Source organism: Melanerpes formicivorus, unplaced genomic scaffold, assembly GCF_026170545.1.
Source record: "Melanerpes formicivorus ecotype bairdi unplaced genomic scaffold, bMelFor1.0.p_v2 SCAF_3, whole genome shotgun sequence".
In the NCBI taxonomy this organism is placed as follows: Eukaryota; Metazoa; Chordata; class Aves; order Piciformes; family Picidae; genus Melanerpes; species Melanerpes formicivorus.
In genome coordinates this window covers 32,242,646-32,265,296 of record NW_027142355.1, presented here as the reverse complement: position 1 = coordinate 32,265,296, position 22,651 = coordinate 32,242,646, and the positions used below count along the sequence as shown (strand labels likewise).

The 22,651-nt window shown below is 42.2% G+C and overlaps 1 protein-coding gene and 1 long non-coding RNA gene across 20 annotated transcripts in view; one reads left to right on the top strand and one right to left on the bottom strand.

The window, feature by feature from the left end:
- The window catches only part of NRCAM (neuronal cell adhesion molecule), a 168,365-nt gene extending 163,731 nt beyond the window's left edge, over positions 1 to 4,634 (bottom strand). For 6 of the 18 annotated variants that reach the window (XM_068170032.1, XM_068170044.1, XM_068170050.1 and 3 more), the window contains exon 1: positions 4,455 to 4,634. The gene's annotated coding sequence lies outside the window, so the exon portion shown is untranslated. The other 12 variants (XM_068170073.1, XM_068170173.1, XM_068170080.1 and 9 more) reach the window with 6 other exon arrangements.
- A 125-nt stretch (positions 4,635 to 4,759) lies between these two features.
- LOC137458726 (uncharacterized) lies at positions 4,760 to 12,644 on the top strand. 2 transcript variants are annotated; one of them, XR_010991925.1, is made up of 4 exons: positions 4,760 to 4,979; positions 6,665 to 6,743; positions 8,852 to 9,051; positions 12,358 to 12,644. It is a non-coding gene; the product is annotated as an uncharacterized lncRNA (long non-coding RNA). The 2 variants fall into 2 exon arrangements; XR_010991931.1 differs by lacking the exon at positions 12,358 to 12,644 and adding an exon at positions 11,939 to 12,268.
- The last annotated feature ends 10,007 nt before the right edge of the window (positions 12,645 to 22,651 follow it).

The following is a 22,651-nucleotide window of genomic DNA, read 5'->3' as shown; positions in this document are numbered from 1 at the left end:
ACTGTTAGATCCTGATTCAGGTAACAGTCTATAGGAAGATGGTATGTTAATATTTTGGGTGGCATCTGGAAAAGCCTCATTAACAACCGAAGATTAACGTACACAACCAGGAAGCTATGGATCAACTTTTGTTCTCCTCAAAGAAGCTATTAAATACTAACAACTACATACTTTAAACCAGAAGAAATTAAAATGTCATGTATACTTAACAAGGCCAGCAAAGTATTAGGACAACTGCATTCTCACAGGGATACATTCAGGTTCAGCAGTCTTACCAGAGTGTTCAGAGAAATGGGAAAGACGACACTGGCACTAATTCTGTCTGATTTGACTGACAATTTAAACAGAGAGTTCCTTTCTAATGTGGTTGCTTTTTAAAGTTATCACATCCTCATAAGTTGAGCTGGTCTTTTTTTTCCCCCCCCTCAACAGGCTATTTTTGTGCCTCTGAGATGCTCTGCGCGAAATGCTGCTTTTTTTAATAAACTTTAGTTGCTCAAAGTAGAATGGGGGTACTGTGAGCTCTTACAGAAACATTTTATAATTCAAGCTGTTATGCTTCCATACTAAAAAGTTAACAAGGAGAAAGCTGTAATCACATTATGAATTGAGCCATTTCAAAACCAAAACAGTGTAGGAAAACAGTGTATTCACAAAATGAATACTAAGATACATTTATCCTGATTCAAACAGCAGAACAAAAAAATAACTAAGAATTGAAAGCTTCTTACAACAGTTAATAGAGGATCCAGATGAACATTTCTGTACTTATTCAACATTTACTAGAAGGGAGAAGTGAAAAAGCAATCCAGGAGTATTTGCAATGCAATTAGGCTAGACAAGTAAGTCTGAATGTATGCCAGCTGCAGGGGCCTGCCCTTAATTCACACAATCAAATGTCTAGTGTGTCACACAGTGTCTAGCATCAGTATCTTCAGTATTAAATGTTTCATCAGATACGTAGTTGTTTACTGAGCATCTTAATCGGGGTCTGAACACATATCTAGCTGTACCTCCTAGCAGTCTATATGCCAGTCCATCACCATCTGTCAGTTAAAGCTTCCACAGACAGAAAAAAATATCAACGCAAACAAATGTGTTCGGCACTCAAACTAAGCTATCATTCACATTTCAGCATAAGAGTTGAATTCCTTTTCAGTGTTCTTCAACTTTGACCCAGCTCTACCCCCTCCTTCACTGAAAAGGGCAAAGACAACAGCCCAGCAAGTGGGACAGGCAAAACAGACCTCCTTTGTTCACTTTTTCCCTTTCAGTTTTCTATTGAGGTAAATAACTGAAAGCTCAGAGAGCCTCCAGTAGCTCAGAAGAAAGCAATATAGCAAGCTTGCAGATATCCTTTCCTGGTTAACAAACAGTAGGCAAAACTTATGGTGCATCATATTAATCTTATTATTGCAGATTAACTCTTTACAAACTTCCTCTCTGTTACGTATTTCCAAGACAATAGTTATAAATCCATGATACAATATCTCTAACACTAAACTAAATAAGCAACACACATATTTACCAATTTAAAATGCAACAAATTATCACTGCAGAGAAAGCATAACTGAATTTTCTGAATACTATCAGCCCACTCAGGAAGGCAAAACTGAATTCATTGCATATTGCCCAGCAGACAACCTCCTACATTATTCCCTCAGCTTACATTACCAAGATATACTTTCTCTTTATGGCTTCCCATTTTACCAACTATGTTCACAAAACATAACAAAATGCACATACCCAGGGAAAATTGAATAGAACGATTTTACTGTACTGTTCCAACATAATAGAAGGTAAGTAATCACAATTTAAGGTGAATTGAGACAAATGAATTAAACTACAGACTTACAGCAATACGACAGCCACAGGCAAAACAGATTTAATTTTTAGGCTGATTGAGCTATTTAAGCTATGCATTAAGCTGTTAACAAAATCCCAAACCCTTTGTGTATTTAGGATGTTTTATGCTCAGGTACTATCGAGAGTCATTTCCCTGCAACAGCAAGAATGGGGAAAGTAGCATTGCCTTTTCCTGACTTGAAATAAGAATCCTCAAACCAATAAAATCTGCCCATTAAGGAGACATCTCATTAACCACAAGAATCTCTAACCCTGTTACTAAAGCTTCTGCCATCACCTTTTGAGAAACAGATAAACATCATCACAATGAAGGAACAGGAGGTTTCAGTAGGCACCCATTCTATTTATTTCATTCATTTCCTGAAAATAAAGATCATTTTAAAAAGATGAATTTTCTTACTACAACCCTTCTCATCAAAAATGGTATACAAGACAAATATTATAATTTCTGCAAGAAGATGAAGGAATGATAACCTAACTCAGATCCTGGTGATCTCATTTACCTTGAGCATTATTACTTCTGCATATTGTTACCACGGCCGGTAAAGGTAATTACACAATTAATATACCAGTATCAGTATGATTAATTGTGGATTTATACCGTGGGTTGTAAAGAGGGTTTTAGCTCCATCACTAACACCAACTGCTCCGCGCTCCCTTATCATCCAATGTGGTGACAGAGCTGTACAATGTCCCTTTAGCTATATCAACTTGATAGGATCCAGAATGTGAATTCATTCAATGGATTCTGAGTTCCACCAATATCAAGCAGCTTATGTGCTTTACATTCAGTGTTTTCAGGATACACCACTTTCCCAATTATATATTGATACAGTCTGACAGTTAATTTTAGACTCCAACAGAATTTCACAGTGCTTCAAAATTCAAGTATGTAACTTTTACAGATTTTAGTATGAAACTCATCATCAGCTCTGGCCACCTGCATCGCAAATCCAATTCAAAACTAAGGGCAATCATTCATTAAATGCCTGAGGTCCATCCATACAAATGGTAATATCAAACAGATTAAGCAAAAATGAAAAATAGGCAACACCTACAAGTCAGTGTTCTGATTTCTAGGTCCTCTGAGCTAGTATGTAACACTACAGGCTCCCTCTTTCCAGCTTTTGCCAAAGACTGCCAGCAAGACGCATGTCTTGGCATATATGCAGATCTCAAATTCAAGTTCAGACGCCTTCTGATGTTGCACGGTGACCTATTCTATGCACAGCCCCATACGTCCCCTCCACAAATGATCACATCTATTATGTTAAATGGCAACAGAAGTTGAGACAATTAATAGTGCACCTGTAAGATGCCATGAAGTCTCCAGGTTTCATCTAACATTTCCATCATATACTTGATTAAAAATCAAAATGTAAGTTAATACTCATAGGAAGAAGTATAGAAAGGCAGGGAACACGAGAAAAAAAGAAACCCAGGGGGTTAATGCTGGCTTCTTGAACCTCAGCACAAGGTTGTTCTGAATAAGTGGGGAAAAGCTAGACCTCTGTGGACAAGAGAAGGTCTTGTGATCTGTATGTTCCACTGCAGAGTAACATATCACATTTTCCATTGTTTTCTCTAACTATACAGACAACTAGGAAGTAGTACTCCTTTCAGAGAGTACTTGTCAATATGGAACAGCCTTATTGACTAAGCTGAAGCACACTATGATCTTAAATATTTAAACAGCTTGGCATTATTAATCAGGTACTGTTTACACTTTGACTCCAAAGCCTTGGTTTAAACACATTTCAGACTTCGAAACCAACACATCTATGCTGAAGAGTTCACCAGTAGCTGAAGGTTCAGTTAATCATTACTTTTTAACCAAAAAAGCAAGCGTATTTGCTGCTCGAATACATTTTTTTTTCTTTTTTTTGCATTAATCACCATAAAAAGAGAGGAAAACAAACAAGGGGAAATAGAAACAGCCACACACGCTTTCGCAATTTTATATCTAAATAACACTGGCGTTGCTGCTCGTTACAAATGCAGAGAAAAAGAGTCAATAAATAAACGTGCAGAAGGCGGAACACAGATCCCGGCACTTCAGCACAGACAGCTCCTTCATCGGCACACGCCGCCCGCCCCCGCCAAGCCCTCGCCCCCGCCGGCCAGCGCACGAAATGGCGACCTACCCGACGAGGGATGCGGGCGCGTCGCAGACGCGGAGCGTCTCCGCCCGGCTGAGCCCGGCCAAGGCGGAGACGCTCCGCGGCTGCGACGCGCCGTGGCCAGCCCACCCGCCCCCGGGAAGTCCCCACCGGCCGCCGCAGCAGCGGGCGGGTGCACCAGGTGCCTCCTCACAGCCGCTACCGGCGTCCCCCGCAGTGAGCTCTCCGCGCCTGGGCAACTAGCCGCTGCCGCCCGAGGCTGGGGCCACGCCGCGCCCCGCTCGCTCATCCCCTAAGAGGAGCCCCGGCACCTACGGTGGACCCGACCCAGGCGGTGTAGGGCAGCGCAGCGCGGACGGGTGTCTCCTCACCGTCGGGGCGGCAGGGCTCTTCACAGGGGGCTGCCACCGGCTACCGGTGCGACAGCGGGCGCGACACGGTGACAGGGGTGGTCAGGGCGGTACTCACGGGAAGATGCAGCCCCTTCGCCTGGGAAGAGGGTCGAGGGATACCCGGGGCCGCGCTCTTCCTCCTCCTCCGCGCTCAGCAGCCCAGCGAGAAAAGCCGAGGCAGGCGCGCTCCCGCGCGTATCACCTCCCCGGCACCCCCGCCCCCGCCGTACCGCGGGGCGCGTTCCCGCGGGGGGCGGGGAAGGCGCGCGTCTGTGCGAGCTGCGCCGGGCCGCGCGCGGCAGGGGGCTGGGTGGCTGGGGCGGGGCGGGGCTGGCAGAGGCCTCCGTGCCGGTACTTCGCACCTGAGGTGGCGCGGGGCGGCCGGCTCCATCTTGGGCATCGCCCCACAGCTACCGCCAGGGGAAGGGAGTGAGCTCCAGCAGTTCTCCGCCGGGGGCCGGCTGGCTAAGCCCCTCCGTCCCTCCCTCCGCCACCCGGGTGGAAATCGGGGTAAAATCGTCTTCGCGCTCTGCAAGCAGACCTGCGGGCGGTGGCGGTTCTCGACCTTCCCAGCGGCCGCCCCTTCTGATACTACTGAAAGGTAGCCGACCCGGCCTCCCGGCTCGGCGGGAGCCTCCTCAGCGCCTGTGTACGGCGACGGCAGCAGCTCCCCTGCCCTCCCCCGGCCAGGGAACGCCAAACAGCCGTCGGGGCACCCCCACAGTCACCCCCCCACACACCAGTGGTGCGGGCCCTGGCAAAGGCGGGGTTTTAAATAGATGCATTATTGTAGCCTGGCAATGCCCCCCTAAATAGACGGTTTCATCTAGTTCCCAAACTGGAGACAAGGATATTGTTTTACACTCGAGAATAGTGCTATTGAACTCTGTCGTGCAGCTCACGTGTGTAGTCAAACACGGGTATTGGCAGGATTGGAGCCAATGATTTGGGCCGTTGTGGGTACAACAATACAGTAAGTTAAACTGACTTCGGAAAGACAGAGGCTTGCATTGCCGGCTTCTGGGGGGGCGGTGGAATCCTCCACGGCATGCTGGTTGTCCTGGGGACTGCCACAAATAGCGGAGCCGGTGGCCTGCCCACAGCTCGTACCAGCACGTTCTTCACCAGGCAGAGCAAAATTGAATTAGGTTAAATTTCCAGTTCACAAGTTCAGGAAGTCAGGCATTTTGATGCAATCACTGAAAGAGCAGCTCTGGATGAGACCGTTTGCATGAGTCTCAGAGGAGGGTTATTTCAAATAAACCTTTCTGCTGAACACGCTTCTCAATCGAGAAGCACTCAGTTTTCACCTTCCCCTTCACATCTTGCAGTTCATTTAATACACAATGTCAGCATTTCAATATCGTTTTGACACTTATATGGGCTACACTCAATATTGCTCAAAATTAATCCAAGTCTACGTTTAACATGCAGCAAATGCGATTATCTGCCATTGCTAAACTTGCTTTTGGATCAGCCATTTTATGCATTGCAAGGTGACAACTTTTATAGTGATTAACTATTTATTATACATTTCAGGAAACAGCTCTCAAGGTGAACTTTATAGTGATAACTTCATAGTGCGAAATGCAATGCTCAAGATAAGCAAAAAGCCCTTAGCAGAGGGCTTTTGTATCTCTGCAGAAGCCCCCTTAGGACTCTGGCAAGTTAAATCTGAACAGCTGATCTACTGAAAAACAACACTCTAGATGAATAACAGATTCTGTAAATGATACAGCACATGCATATAAATATCCAAGGGTTAAACAATAAGTCAGGCTGCAGACTTTGGATCTCCTATCAATCTGAGGCCAGGATATTATTGTTTGAGACATGAACATGCACAGATTAGATGGATGTGAAAAAAGTCCTTTTAGTTTTGTTTGTTTACTTACTTCTTTTTGCTGTTATACAACTCCCATATTCCCAACTAATTTATTTGATCTTAAATACAAAACCCCTACTGTCTTCCTAAACATTCAGCAAACAGGGGGCCTCAAATAATAGGATCTTGAATGACTTTGATTCCAAGATACTGTGTTCCATGAAGAGAATATGCAGCCACTCTTGGCTTTGAAAATATATGGGTGTAAAATGTTAAGAGGGCAGTCAGCCTTTGAAATAGGTTGCCTGGGGCAGGGGGGGATGTGACACAGACACACAACATGGCACTTTGGGACATGGTTTTAATAGCCATGGTGGTCTTAGGCTGATGGCTGGACTCTATAATCTTAGAGGTCTTTTTCAACCAAGCTGATTCTATGGTTCTGTGTTTTTTCCACATAGCTAACTCTTCAAAACCTTGCCACATTCCCAGAGGAAGGTGATGAGCCCAGCCTTCAGGAGGTGGACTGAAGAACTGCAGGTCGCTTCGTGGGAAAGACTTGGGTTGAAAGTTGTAACTATCTTAAAATATATCAGCAAATATCTGCTTAGTATTTGGATGGCAAATGTACCAAATCTTAAAAGCATAAATCTGTGGGCTGTGACACGATGATCTTGAAGGTCTCTTCCAACCTGGTCTATTCTATTCTATTCTATTCTATTCTATTCTATTCTATTCTATTCTATTCTATTCTAGGCAAGTTAGACCACAGAAACCAAATAAATTAGGAGATGTCACTGTTGCAGGGAGGGTACAATAAGCAACTATATTGATCCATGATCAGGAAATGTTGCACCTGGTATGATTATATCCATGTGAATTTAAACTCTGTAATTTTTATATCCCTGAGATAAACAAACACGTTCAATAGCACAAAACACAACTTCCCAAAGCATTGCTGTAATTATCAGTAAAGAAGTAAATTCAAAGGTTTATGCAGCCTATTAAAGAGCTAGGAGCCACTTCTGTTGATGGCATCCAATATTGTGGGCAAGTGCCATCTATACTGGCAGGATGGTGGCACCAGGTAAAAACAGACAGGTAGGCTTGTTGGCATAAACAGCAGCAGCCATTATTATAAGCAGAAGTTTTGTGGTTGAAGGAATATTAACTTTCAAAGTTCTTTTCTGCTACTTTGAATCTTTTCTGTAGTCATTCATAACATGTATTGCCACTTTGCTTGCTGCAATTACATCCATGGATGGCCAGTTCCAAATGTAGTGGTTCAGTCTTTTTGTTGCCTTTATATCAGCCTTGATTCATGTGGTATCTGCTATCTGCTTCTATATTAATCTGTTAGGGGTTTTTGGTACACCTCGCTGTGGGAAGCATTCATCAGGTACACAACACATTCCTTTAACTTACAGTCAAAATATATGCATGTACACATGATCATAATGTTTTGACACAGGAAAAGCTATCAAAAACTTGTCTGTGATTGGTATGAGACATGATTTGGATATTTGAAAGTGTTTTTAGCAAGAGGTTACCAAATAAAATACTCAGAGGGCTGATACATTGCAAGAGGCTAGTGTTAACTGAAAAGAATTCTTTGACATTTTGTTCCTAGCCCAGATGTTTTTAAGGGATGTGGCAAGACATCTTGGGTTGTTCATCTCACCTAACTTTAGATGTCTACTATGTCAATGTCTGCATTTGAGCTAGTCACTCTCTCCACTGAGTATAAAGTATACCAGGAATAGGCACTTTTAGTGTATGATTCATCTAACCTATTTTAGATGTCTATGTTAGGATAAGCTGAGTTGCATCCTAGAAATGTCTGTTTCCCTCCATTGACTGTAACAGGACCAATGGGTGTCTTGTTCAGCTGTAAATGTCTGCATTGTAAGAGTCTGCATTTACTCAGCTGAATGCCACCCATGTGATTTTAACTTGAGTTATCCCACTGTCCCATGTTCCCCTTGTTTTGAGGTGTTACAAGGGTGAATGGAGCAGGCTATAGCACACAAAGTACTTTACACAAAGTACAATGGTGAGGAATGCCCCACAGAATACGTTGAAAGTCAATAAAATTTAGACTAATTGTATTCAGTGGATTGTGAGGTGCTTTCAATCAAAAAATGAACAACTTTTAAGATTAATTTTAATATCATTTCCTGGAAATTCACAGAGCTGGATCTTCCTTCAGGAATTAGTTGCTTGAATTAAAAATGGAAGGAGAGAATCCTCTTCTTTGAGGAGCAGATAGAGAGGAGGAGTGGTTGGTGTTATCACCTGTCCCATCTCCCATTAGCTTGATCATTAGAATACTGTGAAAGAAAGTAGGAGATCTGGATTCACTTGTTTCCTTTGCTTAAAGAACTAAGGGTACACTATAAAAGTATCTAGGAGAATCTGAGGAGGAAGACAGAGTTTTCAGTCCACCCCTATTGATGATCTCATGCTCTTCTAACTTGTACAGGGTAGTTAAACACTGAGAGAAAGTAAAGTTACATGCACAAACTACATCTCACATATACAGAAACTCTGTAATTGATTTATTTGCCTGTGTATGGGGAAACTAGACTTATAGCCCTATGTTTGCACAATTTCACTGGGGTTTTTTGTGTCTTTTTTTTTCCAATTAGATGCATAACTGGCCTCCCTTCTGAACAGCTTGACTATCTAAAGATTAGAGCATTAGGCTGAAAAAGGAGCTAAATGTATGTCTCACACACCCTGAAGATTTCCAATCATAGGAAGATATTGCCATCAGCATGGTTTTGTGGCAAATTTAATCAATCAGATGGATGTGCTCTGAGAATGCTTAAAGGATCAAGTTTTTCAGGTAAGAGAGGTGACCTTCCATAGATACCAAAGCATGCAGACCACAGTACTTTTAGCTACGGTCATAAGGTGATTGCAAGGAACATAAAGGGTCATATGAACTTGCCATAAACTTGTGCTTAATGTGATCTATGGCATATTACAAAAGCTATGTCTATTTTTGACAGCTTCATTCAATATAGTGCAATGGCTCAAGTCAATGAAAATTTGATATTGATTTCAACAGGACCAGTGGTTTATCTGGTATATAAATAAAGGAAGGGAGTCCTTCACACAGAAGACTAAACTGTCTGCAAACACCTAACATATTCTGTGTGCATGATTAGAGTTCAAATTTTTCCATTAGGAGAGATTGGCTGAGACAGTTAAAAATCTTTTAGAAGCCTAATTCATGGTTCAAGGCTTTTGAGGAGTTGCTCCACAAAGATCAAAAGTCTACAGACACCAGGAGGTTTATCCAAGGGACTTTAAAGCCCTGACTACTAAGCAGCTCTATTTTCAAAACCAGGAGTTTAAAGTCAAGTCTGACCTTATGATTTAACCTGTTTAACATCTTTCAGCTAAATGTCTCACAGGTTAAGAAAATTCATCTTCAGTGGGGAGTTTTCCATTATGGAAATGAGCTAGTAAGCAACTAAAAATATTCTGGAAAATGCCTAATAATAACTATGACAGCTATAACTCTTGCTTTAGTGAAACCTTGTTCCACCATTGTGCATATACCTAATGTCAATGAACTTAATGATTCACACACAAAAGAATTATGTGCTTCAGTAACTTCAGATGACAGAGGACAACAGTACACTTGGTGAAAGAGTAAGGTCTGCTCCCTTTCCCAATGCATGGATATGAATTTTGATCACATGTAAGGCTTAGAATGAAGGAAAGCTTTTGCCTGGGAAACTGAGAGAGGAGGAAAGGAAAACTTCGGTGAAAAATTACATCAAGTCTTTCTGAAGTTATTCTTTGGTCTTGAAGTAGAAAAATGCCCAAAGGGCAAGACTAGAAGTCTGCTTGTGTAAGATGCACCTTATTCTCTGAGTTTGTTGTACCTTAGAAGGATGAGATCAGTTTTAAATTACAAGCACCCCATTGCCATAATGGCTTATGTTTGAATTTCTTGAAGTTGCTCAAGTGAGAGAATCTCTGGATCAAATGACTAGCTCTATTAGGTTCCCAGAGGAGAGATGTCAGCTCATGGTCCTTGTAGCTTTCTGAAGCAGATAACAGTGAAAAATCAGCTTGTTTTGTTTGTTTTGTTTTTCTTTTTTCTTCTCATAATCAAACTTATTTCCAAGACTCTTATGTTTTGCTCACCATATCATGGTAATAATTATGTACTGTAAAAGGTCCAGAAAAATGATAATTAAGTGAAAGGTTTCACACTTGATGTTTTTATTTTGGTTCGTTCAAAATCCCAAACACAAAGACCAAATGCCCAGTATAGGAGGAAAAGCAATACCTGCACAGCCCATCACTTCAATAACAATGTGGGGTGTGAGTATTCTAAGCATTAAGTGTGGTTAATTAATAATCCCAGCCCTTTGGGAAGCCTGGAAGACAAGCTGAGTTCCTCTGAGAATGTTCTAGTTGTGATGACCTCTAGGTATGAACTGGGAATTCAGAAGAGTTCAAGAAATGTACCCTAGGTGAATCAAATACTTCTCAGAACTCAGAAAACAATGTAACAAAAAACATTTCATTTGGAACACAACAAACAAATTAAAACCAGTACATTTGTGCTTCACAAGAAATGCAACATGGACACATTTAACCAAAGAAAGGTATTTTTAAATGAAAAGATGCTGAGATATTCCAGATGTTGACAGGTGACATCCTACAGGAAATAATTTTCCCTATGTTTCTGAGGTTAAATTGAAGTGTAGCAAATTTGCAAGGGTCCTGTTGCATGTGCAGGTGAGAGCCTCAGCACAAACAGAACAAATGCCCTTCTTTTATGCACTCATTCCTAATACAGAATCCCACTGATACACAAACAGCAAGCAGGTTTAGTTTTACCATTCTGTCTCTAGCAGATGAGCTTCTTCCTGTGTTTTTGTATTTTGCTTGATAATTTTCAAACCACTTCTTAGTAAAGCAAACCAGTGCTTCACTGTGTCCTCTTCTGCTTGATCTCCTCTAACCCCCCAACTTTTGTTGCATGATCCTGAGCTTCAAGATTTTTCTGTTCTCTTCTGGCAAGAGCATGTAATTTTCCTTTCATAAAACTGAAGGAAAGCGGCAGAATTTCTGAGAAGAATACTGGAAATGAGTGTTCTCTGCCTTACTATTTACACTTTACAACAATTATTTTGAGGTTTGGTTATCTTTCATCTGTGTGCTGTATATTACTCAAATACATGAAAAACCTTAGTTATCGATGGTTCCTGGTGCTCACACTTTTCTCTCACTGCAAGTGAGTCCTTTTCCAGGTAGCATTCCTAAGACTCAGGTTTTCATTCCAAAACTGCCATTGCTCCTTACAAAGTGCTCAGGCAGGGCTCATGTTCAAAGGATAATCACTCCTTTCCTCTTGTTCTGGAACCTGCTTCCCTGAATGCTGTGATGCTGACTGCTGCAAGACTCCAGCAGTTTCTTCAGCTCAGGAGTTCCCTTGAATATTCTGAATACCTGCACAAGCAGATTACCGGCTGCACACCCTCAAATCAGGTGGCTGAAGTGGCACAGCACAGACATGCAGTATTTCATCACCAACACTGGTGCAGAAAAGTTTTCCTGGTTTACCCAAACTGACTAATACCAACTACATTTTTCATTTATTTAATAATAAAGGCAGGGGAGAAGCAAGCCTAAAAAGGTAAAGCATGCAGTTTTCTTGCTCCTTGGTGCTGTCAATCCCAAGTGGTGACAAACAATGTGTTTTGCAGGCTGGTGCTAGCCCTTGCAGGTGTAGCTGACAGACTGATTCCCACGCCTGGATGTGAGATGGATCAACTGACCCTAGGACAGGTGGTGGAAACCTCTGGATCTATGGGACTGATTTCCTGACTTTTAATCTACTACTATGGTCCCTAAAGTGGAGCAGGAGAATGCCTGTGCCTTCTTACAGGGAACTTTCAACTGGGCATGGATATGCCCAGGGGTTTTTTGTATGCATGCATGCATGCATGTGTTCACTATTTCCCACTACCATGGGTAAGAAACCCAACTTCAAGTCTGAATTTCCTCACATATTTAAATATGCCTAAAGAACCATTTAATTTAGCACATTCAATAGTATTTTACATATTTAATACATTAATATGTGCAATCAATACCCAAATGAAGTTGTGTGTTATTGTTTCAGTCTCTGCCTTCAAGCCAATCATCTGCCATCTAGATTTCTCTTCAGGAACATGGTATGTATATTACCTTTGACATCCAACTATGTTTTTATCTGCTAACCCTCCACTTGTGTGCTATTTTTTGCTGTTGTGACTAAGGAGGAACCTTCTACCATACCCCAAATCAATATCTAGTCACTGTGTATGATCTTGTGTTGTTTTAGCTATGTAGTAATTATTTCTCATTTCCCCAATCATCTGTTGTTCTGGGAAACATTTGTCCATTGCTCAAAGGTTTAGAAATGCTGTAACTGACATTTTCCAGCAGGAGAGACAAGGCTATTACTCTTCTGCTGTACCACTTTTATCATTCTTTGCTCTTTGGCACAAATTCAAGAAGTAACATGAAAAGAGCTACCTTAGACAAATGCACACTTGTCCAGAGACAAACAGAAAAATAGATGAGCACAAAGGCTGCTCTATAAACCACCTGACAATTGTTTGTAACAGCAGCATTAGGTTTGAAAATTAGGCATGTGATATTAAAAATAGCATTAGAGATACAGGGATATCAGGAGTCAAACCAGGTGTGGACAAGTCCACAGGGCAGAGGTAAAACCCAATAAAAGTTCTCCAGAGTGTGAAACAATTACACTGGGGAGGGGAAGGGTAGGGGGGAATTGGGGAGTGGGGTAGGGAAAGGACCTTTCCTGGTAAAAAAGAAATGGAAGATCTTGAGCTAGTAATCAGGTAGGGACTCATACAGATATGCTATCATACTTTTTGTCCCTAGGGAAGTAAATCTAGACCTTGATCTTGAGTCACAGTAGCTAGTATTGTAGACTCTGAAAGCAAGATGAGAATGAGGCAAGATGACTTGTCTGAGCAAAACTATGAAACCTAGACTTCTTCACAGAGACATGGAAGAGTAGATGCAACTGAATGCACGTCTGACTACTTGCCACCATCTACTTTGATGTCTTGTTTTAGTAACAATAGAGACATGCATAGATACTAGAGATACATAGCTCTGACACATATACCTGAATAAAAGCTCAAAGATATAAGATACTAACACTGATCCTTCTGTGAACTGATTGTTTGACCTTCACAGTAGGTGACTGCAGACAAGAGGCTAGCACTTAAACACAGTCTAGTTGTAGCAGGTATTGTTTAATTCAGGCTAAATGAAGGCTGCAGAGCTATATCTCTATAAAGCTATTTCAGTATGTCTGCATCAGATTAGAAAATCAACTGCATTCAGTCATTTTCTAATCTGCTGTCTGCTGTTGTGGAGGAAGGTTTTATGAGATGCAATGTGTTTGTTTTTACAAATACAGTCTGACAGGGTGACTTAACTTCTGAAGAAGCTCTTTATTCTTCTTCCTTTTTGGGTAACTAGGGAAGAAAAGCTGTCCAGGAACTGTCATGATAAGCAAAGCACATAGTTCTGAGCACCTAATTAGAAGTTCTGTTTGCTATTCTGTACAGGCTTTGGGTCTCCTTTGCACAGTTTCTTGTTTGTTCATTGTCTTCCCTTAGCATGCCTCTGGTAGCACACATGCTTTGGGGCTCCGGAAAAAGACCAAGCTGATGCTTGGGAGCCAGGTTACTCAAGGAGCAGTATCTTACACTATTGTTCAGACAACTTCCTCCTTTGATATGTGGTGATTTGAGACTGCTAGCACATAGTTCATGCCACCTCTGTGATGCATACTTCTATCTGCAGAGATAGCACATCTCTGCAAAAGCATAGCAGCACAGGCACATACTGGGACCAGTTATGCTATTCCACCGCCACTAGGAAAGTCCTTGCATGATAGAAAACCTCACATTTGGAATAGTAGTCTGCCTATCTTCATGTTACCCCGCAACAACAACCAGAAGCCATTCAAGTGTCGTGTCATGTTAGCAGAGTAGCACCCATGCTTGTTCTTTGGCTTGCTCAGAAAACATACTTGAAAACCTCATCCCGACACTGAATCCGGCTTGGGAACTTTGTTCTCCCATTGTACAGTACATTTCTCTGGGACAGAAGGTTGGCATAGGACTCTTCTTTTGAGGAACTGTCCTGGGCAGAAAGGAGAAGGCTTGCTACAACCCCCCTGCTAAGAACAACTCTCTGCCTATCTTGCAAGCATCCCTATATGTTAACTGGACACTTGATAACAGGTCAGTCAGAGATAGTCTTGATAGAAAAGGTTACCAGAACAAGGTACCTACTGTCAGCTGGAGTTTATTTGTTCCTGGGACCCCACACCTCTGAAGTGCTTTTTCAATGGGGAACTTACCATGGGGACCTTCTGCAGAAGGACCTCTTAACACTGCCTGTCTTTCACAATGTCTTTATAAAGTTTGGCATTCCAAACCCACCTCGAAATCGGACATTTCAAAGTATTTTAGGGACCTGAAAATAGTCTTTTCTAGTGCTGTTAGTGCCTCTGAGCTAGCTGTTGGCTGTTATGACCATGGAGCATTGTTTTCTAAGGCCTGGCTCCAAAAGCATCTTCTTTACAAGTAGCTATTGTGAGGGTTGAAAGCAAAGGCATTGTCTCCTGGACAGTAATAATGATCTAAGTCTTCTTCCTCATTATCTCCAGAGGAAAGAGAAGCATCTTTTTCTCTTTGATTTTGTAAAGGGCTGACTGGTCAGAGGGACTACTAATATGAAGTGGCTGCAGCTCTAATGTGGAGGAAGAGAATATCTGCTGACTAATTGACTGCTGCATGTGTACAGCTGCTGGAGTCTCCCATGCCAGCAGGGGTCATTTGCAGAGAAATCAAGTGGCCATGCACCAGAAACTTCATGGAAGTATGTTGATTTCTGGGTGTGCCACAGTGACAGTAGTTTCCAACCAACTCATACCAGTTGCTGACAAAAAATGGTAGAAACTCCTCAGTTTTGAACTAACACATTGTGCTGACTTGCCTAGAATAGAGGTAGTTTTCTTCCTAGTAGTCTGTATGGGGCTGTGCTTTACATTTATGATTTAAAAAGTGTTGCTAATACCCAAGTGTTTTAGCTACTGCTGGGCAAGGCTTACACTGAGCCAAGGCTTTTTCTGTCTCTCACCCATGCCACCAGTGAGTAGTCCGGGGGTGAGCAAGAAGTTGGGAGGGGACAGAGCTCGGACAGCTGACCCCAACTGAGCATATGATACCATGATCACCAATATAAAACTGGGGAAACAAGGAGGAAGGTAGGGATGTTTGGATGATAGCTTTTTGTCTTCCCAAGTGATGAAGCCATGCTTCTCTGGAGATGACTGAACACCTGCCTGCTGGTGGGAAGTGGTGAATGAATTCCTTATTTCACTTTGGTTGTGCACATGGCTTTTGCTTTACCTATTGAACTGTCCTTAACTCATGAGTTTCTCACTTTTACTATTCCCGTTCACTCTCCCATCCCCTCACAGGGAGAGAGAGTGAACGGCTGTGTGAGGCTTAGTTGCTGGCTGGGGTTAAACCACAACACACATGCTGGATATATTTTGTTCTGGAAACTACTCTTTTTTTTTTAAGAGTATTTGTTTTAAGTTGAATTATGATGCACCTGCTGTAAATGTATTCGTTTGAAAAGAAATTATACTTAGGAGCAGATGTTAGTCAGTTCGAGGGTTGAAAGGCTCTGCAGAGGGACCTCGACCGACTGGACAGATGGGCAGAGTCCAATGGGATGGTATTCAACAAGTCCAAGTGCCGAGTGCTGCACTTTGGCTACGGCAATCCCATGCAGAGCTACAGGCTGGGGTCGGAGTGGCTGGAGAGCTGCCAAACAGAGAGGGACCTGGGTGTGCTGATCGACAGCCGCCTGAATATGAGCCAGCAGTGTGCCCAGGTGGCCAAGAGGGCCAATGGCATCCTGGCCTGCATTAGGAATAGTGTGGCCAGCAGGAGCAGGGAAGTCATTGTGCCCCTGTACTCTGCTTTGGTTCGGCCGCACCTTGAGTACTGTGTCCAGTTCTGGGCCCCTCAGTTTAAGAAGGACATCGAAACACTTGAACGTGTCCAGAGAAGGGCAACAAGGCTGGTGAGAGGCCTTGAACACAAGCCCTATGAGGAGAGGCTGAGGGAGCTGGGATTGTTTAGCCTGGAGAAGAGGAGGCTCAGGGGTGACCTCATTGCCCTCTACAACTACCTGAGGGGTGGTTGTGGCCGGGAAGGGGTTGTTCTCTTCTCCCAGGCAACCAGCACCAGAACAAGGGGACACAGTCTCAAGCTGTGCCAGGGGAGGTTTAGACTTGAGGTGAGGAGGAAGTTCTTCACTGAGCGAGTCATTCGTCATTGGAATGGGCTGCCCAGGGAGGTGGTGGAGTCACCGTCCCTGGAGGCGTTCAGGAGGAGATTGGACGTGGCACTTGATGCCATGGTCTAGTCATGGGGTCTGTGTTGATAGGTTGGACTCGATGATCCTCGAGGTCCTTTCCAACCTAAGTTATACTGTGATACTGTGATACTTACCTGAGAGGTTGCAGTGTGCTGAGCCCAGCATAAGAGATGAGGAAAAAGCTTTCATTTTCTTAAAGAAAATCTGAAATGAACACACTCTACAGACTAGACAAACATTATATATATATAGGAACAGCATCATGCTGGAAATATTTTGTCTTCTTTTCTCCTTTACTATCTCTGACATACACAACCATTTATTTTTGTATTAATCCACACAATAAACAAGAGCACACTTGCTTCTTGACAATCTCATCTAAGCTTTCCTTACTGATCTGTAGCTCTTCCCAAGGATTTATGACATATCTAGTGCAAATTATTTAAAACTCAGTCTGCCATAGAAATATTAGTGTCTTTTCTGGTGTATTCATACCCAGATTTGTCTAAGTATTGTTCATTCCTGCTTGATGATGATTTAAAATCTAAGATTTAGCAAGAAACAAACCAGGTAGAATGGACACAGTTTTGAAGTTATGACATGCTTATGTCTTAGCAGACTGTAAAGTAATGCTTTGAAGTCAGATTTAGTAGGGCACATGTTTTTTTCCTTTGATTCCACATTTTAAGCAGTGCCTGAGATATCTGCCTTTCCTTGTAGGAGGATAGAAATATTCCCTACTCGGCTTTTAAACTCTTCAACGTTGCTGCTTCTTTTCTTTACAATACAGGTCTTGCCATTTCTTGGAAAGAAAATCCTTAGTACTGTTTGTATACAAGTGGATACAGGGGCTTTGAGCTACACCATCTAAAAAGCTCTTCACGCTAGCTGACATAAGTCAGTGCAAAATGCAGATTCTAATTGGCCTTGTAATGACAACTGATTTATGCCTGTGTAGTGTTTATACATATATGTGTATGTAAGAAAAAATAGGTAGAGGATAGGCCTTTGAAAACACAGCTTCTGTATGCATCTTCAAACATAGCCATAATAGACAAAGGAAATCTGTCAGCAAACCCATTTTCCATTTAGCTGGTAACTTTCCAGAAAGCTGTGTTCATACCAAATCTAATAGAAGCTCTTGCCCTACCAGATCTGTTTTGTGGAGGGCTCTGAGTCATCTATGGCCTCATCTTCCATTTTTTGGGAAAAACAGTAAACGAAGGAGAAGGAATCTGGCTTTAAATTTCTCTTGAGTATTCTCTGCATGGTTTCAATACAGTAACATCAGGTTGTAACTTTGCCTAGGAAAAAAGGTCTTAATAGCATGGTGTAAGAAGTATTATCTTACTTTAAATTATGGTGAGGTTTTGTTCTCTTGTGTCTTTTACTTGGCACCAGAGAGGCTTCACTTCAAATACTGTGTTCAGTTTTAGGCCCCTAACTACAAAAAAGGCATTGAAGTGCTAGAGTGGGTCCAAGAAGGACAACAAAGCTTGTGAAGAGTCTGGAGAACAAGTCTTTTGAGGAGCAGCTGAGGGAACTGGGATTTAGGGTCTCCTTGTACATAGATCATTAGAATCAAAGAGGTGACCTAGAGTCTTCTTCTCTTTCTTTGTAATTTTTAATTTCTTGGTATGGACTCTTTCTTTCTGCCTTTCAAAACAGGAGTAAGGACATGATACCAATTTTACAAAGATTTGGTATTTTCTAAACTAAAGCATGAACTTCCTGATTTTCTTTCCAAGGTATAAATCTGGCACATTTTGAAGTGGGAACACTCATCTCGGCAGACAAATCTTCTTGTCTTCTCTGAATGAATGAGTTACCTGGAATGCTTTTCTACTATCTTGTGATTTCTTATTCCACATTCAAAATTCACATTGATTTTTTTTTTCCAGATTTGTTCACATTTTCCTGGTCAAGGAGTTCTCTGGTGCACTGATCTGACATAGGTACTTTCATAGCTGTGACTCCTGACTGGGTTTCAGTTTAACTGGGTAAGACTGAAGGACAGACTGAAGGAGTTGGGGCTGTTCAGTCTGGAGAAGAGAAGGCTCCCAGGTGACCTAATTGTGGCCTTCCAGTATCTGAAGGGGGCCTACAGGAAGGCTGGGGAGGGACTTCTCAGGATCTCAGGTAGGGATAGGACTAGGGGGAATGGAATGAAGCTGGAGGTGGGGAGATTCAGGCTGGAGGTGAGGAGGAGGTTCTTCACCATGAGAGTGGTGAAACCCTGGAATGGGTTGTCCAGGGAGGTGGTTGAGGCCCTGTCCCTGGAGGTGTTTAAGCCCAGGCTAGATGAGGCTCTGGCCAGCCTGGTCTAGTGTGGGGTGTCCCTGGCCATGGCAGGGGGGGTTGGAACTAGATGATCCTTGTGGTCCCTTCCAACCCTGACTGATACTATGGTAACTGTGTGGCATGCCCAAGGGTACTTCTTCAAAGCAGGATTTCTTCCACACAATGATCTGCATCAGAGTATTCCTTCTCCCATTGTTAATTTTATGTTTTTAGTCTTCATAAGCACTTTTTTTTTCATTCTAGACCATTTTCTTCTCAAAACTGACTTGTACTGAAATCCCATCGTTCAAAATATTCATGAGCCTTCCTAGAGTCACCTGTGAATTCTCATGTTCCTCAAGCCATTCAGATTGATAGCTAAAATATGCTGGTATTTGGCCCAGCACTAATCCCCCTGCTCCCTATGAATAAACCTGCTTAACTTAACATTATTTTTCCTTATTTAGCCAGTTGTAACTCCTCTTCAGTTCCCCTTATTCTTTTTTCCCCAATTGAAGTGTCACATCTAATACCTTAATAAACTTATGAAAATCGTTTTACTTTCCTATACAGTGCTGTAGGAACACATCCACAGTGGTTAGGATTTCTTGCAAACTGCTACTATCTTCGAAGTAGCTGAAACCTAATTACAGCTAGAGTGATAAAACTGTTGCACCTGCCCATTTTAAAGTGGTTTAGAGTGAGAACAAACTCCTAATTAGTGCCTGATAGACAGTGCAGCACTTGCAAGGCTGAGGATCAAAGAGTTTAGTTTGAAAGGATTCAATACATGCAACTTGCCAATTTATACGCAGTGGCCTAAAAACAGTCTAAATTAATTACTCTGTAGCTCAACTCAATTCCATGTGCACTTCTAAAAGCCACACCTAACAACAACAACAACAAAAGTGTTACAGCAAAAATAAAAGAGGGAAAAGTGTGAATGAAGGTAGTAGCTTCTGGCAAAGAAAGTGTAACCACAAATTCAGATCTTGTCCTAACTGAAATAAACTCCTCCCTCATTCTCCTGAGGACAGCAAATAGCAGTAGAATTAAACCAAATCAGAATCATTTTGCAGAATGAATCTGATTTCAATACAGTCTTTTCTTCTTTGTGTGTAGTTTTGACCTCATGGGTTTAGGAGCTGCAATATTTTTTTACCCTCTCTAGGCACAAGAGTGAATTTGTGTTTCACAAGAGGTTTACCTAATGTTGTTGGTACAGGTTTCCATGCATGTGCTCTGTCTCAAATATAATACATATGCAACACAGAACCAGACTTCATTTAGCACAAACCAAAGATTAAAGTCAAGTTTGACAGAGGTCTAGCATGAAGCCCACGCACTTCTCATGTCCTGCTGAAGCTACGCACACTGGGATTTTGCAGAGAGAAAGCAACCAGCTGCAAGTATCCTTTGGAAGGCAGAACTGTAATAATAATAATAAACAACCAGGTTGGAAGAGACCTTCAAGATCATCGCGTCCAACCCATCAACCAATCCAACCCACCTCGACAACTAACCCATGGCACCAAGCACCCCATCAAGTCTCCTCCTGAACACCTCCAATGATGGTGACTCCACCACCTCCCCAGGCAGCCCATTCCAATGGGCAATCACTTTCTCTGTACAGAACGTCTTCCTAACATCCAACCTAAACCTCCCCTGGCGCATCCTGAGACTGTGTCCTCTTGTTCTGGTACTGGCTGCCTGGGAGAAGAGACCAACTTCTGCCTGTCTACAACTTCCCTTGAGGTAGTTGTAGACAGCAATAAGGTCACCCCTGAGTCTCCTCCTCTCCAGGCTAAGCAGCCCCAGCTCCCTCAGCCTCTCCTCATAGGGCTTGTGTTCCAAACCCCTCACCAATTTACTTGCCCTTCTCTGGACTCGTTCCAGCAAGTCAACATCCTTCCTCAACTGAGGGGCCCAGAACTGTACTTACCTCCCTTTCTGAGCTGATTAAATGCATTGATGTAAATCCACTAACAAAAGCCATGTCAAGAAACATGGGTTCAGCTGAACCTACTGATAGGTATTCAATACCATGGTGACATCATGGCAGCCTTAAACTGGAAGTGCTAGCCAGAGCAAATGATGGGAGGCTAGATGTTCAGATTGTAACATGAGAGGCTTACCTTTTCTTAGTCCTGCTTCTGATTTCTGGGTTGGAGCACTGGACTTTTCTGCCGGGATGACTATGGGCCTGCAGGGGGTTGTTTTATAGCTGGCTTGCTGCTGCTTTTCTGTGGAACAGGCTAACATAATGGTACACTACATTATTTCTATTAAAACTTACCTCAACCTGGGGCTTTTTGTGTCACCTTCCCTCCCCTCTTCGTGTCGGGGAGCTTGCTTGTGAGAGCAGGCTGCATAAAAACAGGACAACAGTGTAGGTATCTTCACAAGTATATTGTTAACTTCTTAAATATGGGATCTCAACACTCAGCCAAACAGCTGCATTTAGCAGTCTAGAATACGTTCAGTGTAGTCTTCTGGAAGACAGATTAAGACTAAAAACCAAGGCTCTACATGAAATGACCATTCTTTCAAAAGAGCTGTAGTGGAAGCTATGAAGGGAGCTCATAAAGAACTAGATATTTAAATAAAGCTCACGTGAGATATTCTGTACTCATTCAAGAGATGAGTAGCTTTAATTAACAACATTAATCAACATTAGTATATTACATTAGTCAACTCCTAGTATAAATCCTGAGAAGATTAATGAGTATATAGAGAACTTTTTGACGAAGAAAAATCTTTGCATTACAACAAGAAACATTCCACCTGCAAAACCTAGCTCAAAATAAACACTTAATCCATTATCTGGACATTTATTTTTGTAATGATTGAATTCAAATGTTGTAACTTTGTCCACTACAGGCAAGCATTTAAAAAAATGAATACCTATTCCAAAACCTATGACTGGAAATTTATGAATCCAGAATAATGCCTTTGATAGCCTTATGGATGCTAAGACTCTGCACATTCACAGAATACTACGTGGCAGATTCTAAGACAACAAAGGATCTCAACTGTCTTCCTCCAAGTTCCCTTCTTAAAGGCTGCCCAATCACATTTTCATTGTTTTTAGCCAAGAAATACAGAAGATGACTATCAAACAAAATGTGTTTTTTTAAGCAAAGCAATAGCAGGTGATGAGTACCAAAAAGCAAAGTGACAAATGCATTGGTTTTTTGGTGAAACTGCACATTTGATATCCTGCATTAACCAGACATTTTATGGAGCAAATGTATTTATGTACTACAAATGTCTACCAAGAGGCAAAAATTCACCCAGAAATGTATCAGGCTGTTATTAATGCGTACAAATCCAACATGTAACAGCAACTCTATCTAACTCACATTTCACTGCAGTCACACCATTTTGAAGACCAGAGGTGTACCTTTCTGTTGGAAATGTTGTTTCATTGACATACTACATTGTCATAGCTTACCACAATACCCTTCCTGGCATCAGCAGAAAGTTGTGAATGAAAGAGCAGTAAGATCATAGTGGGCTCTGACTGTTAGCTTTAGAAGTTTAAGGTAATTTCAAGAGGATGCACGTATAGAAGACAAAAGGAAATGTATAGAAAAGGGCAACGGAGTTGGTAAGGGGTTTGGAACACAAGCCCTATGAGGAGAGACTGAGGGAGCTGGGGTTGCTTAGCCTGGAGGAGACTCAGGGGTGACCTTATTACTCTCTACAAA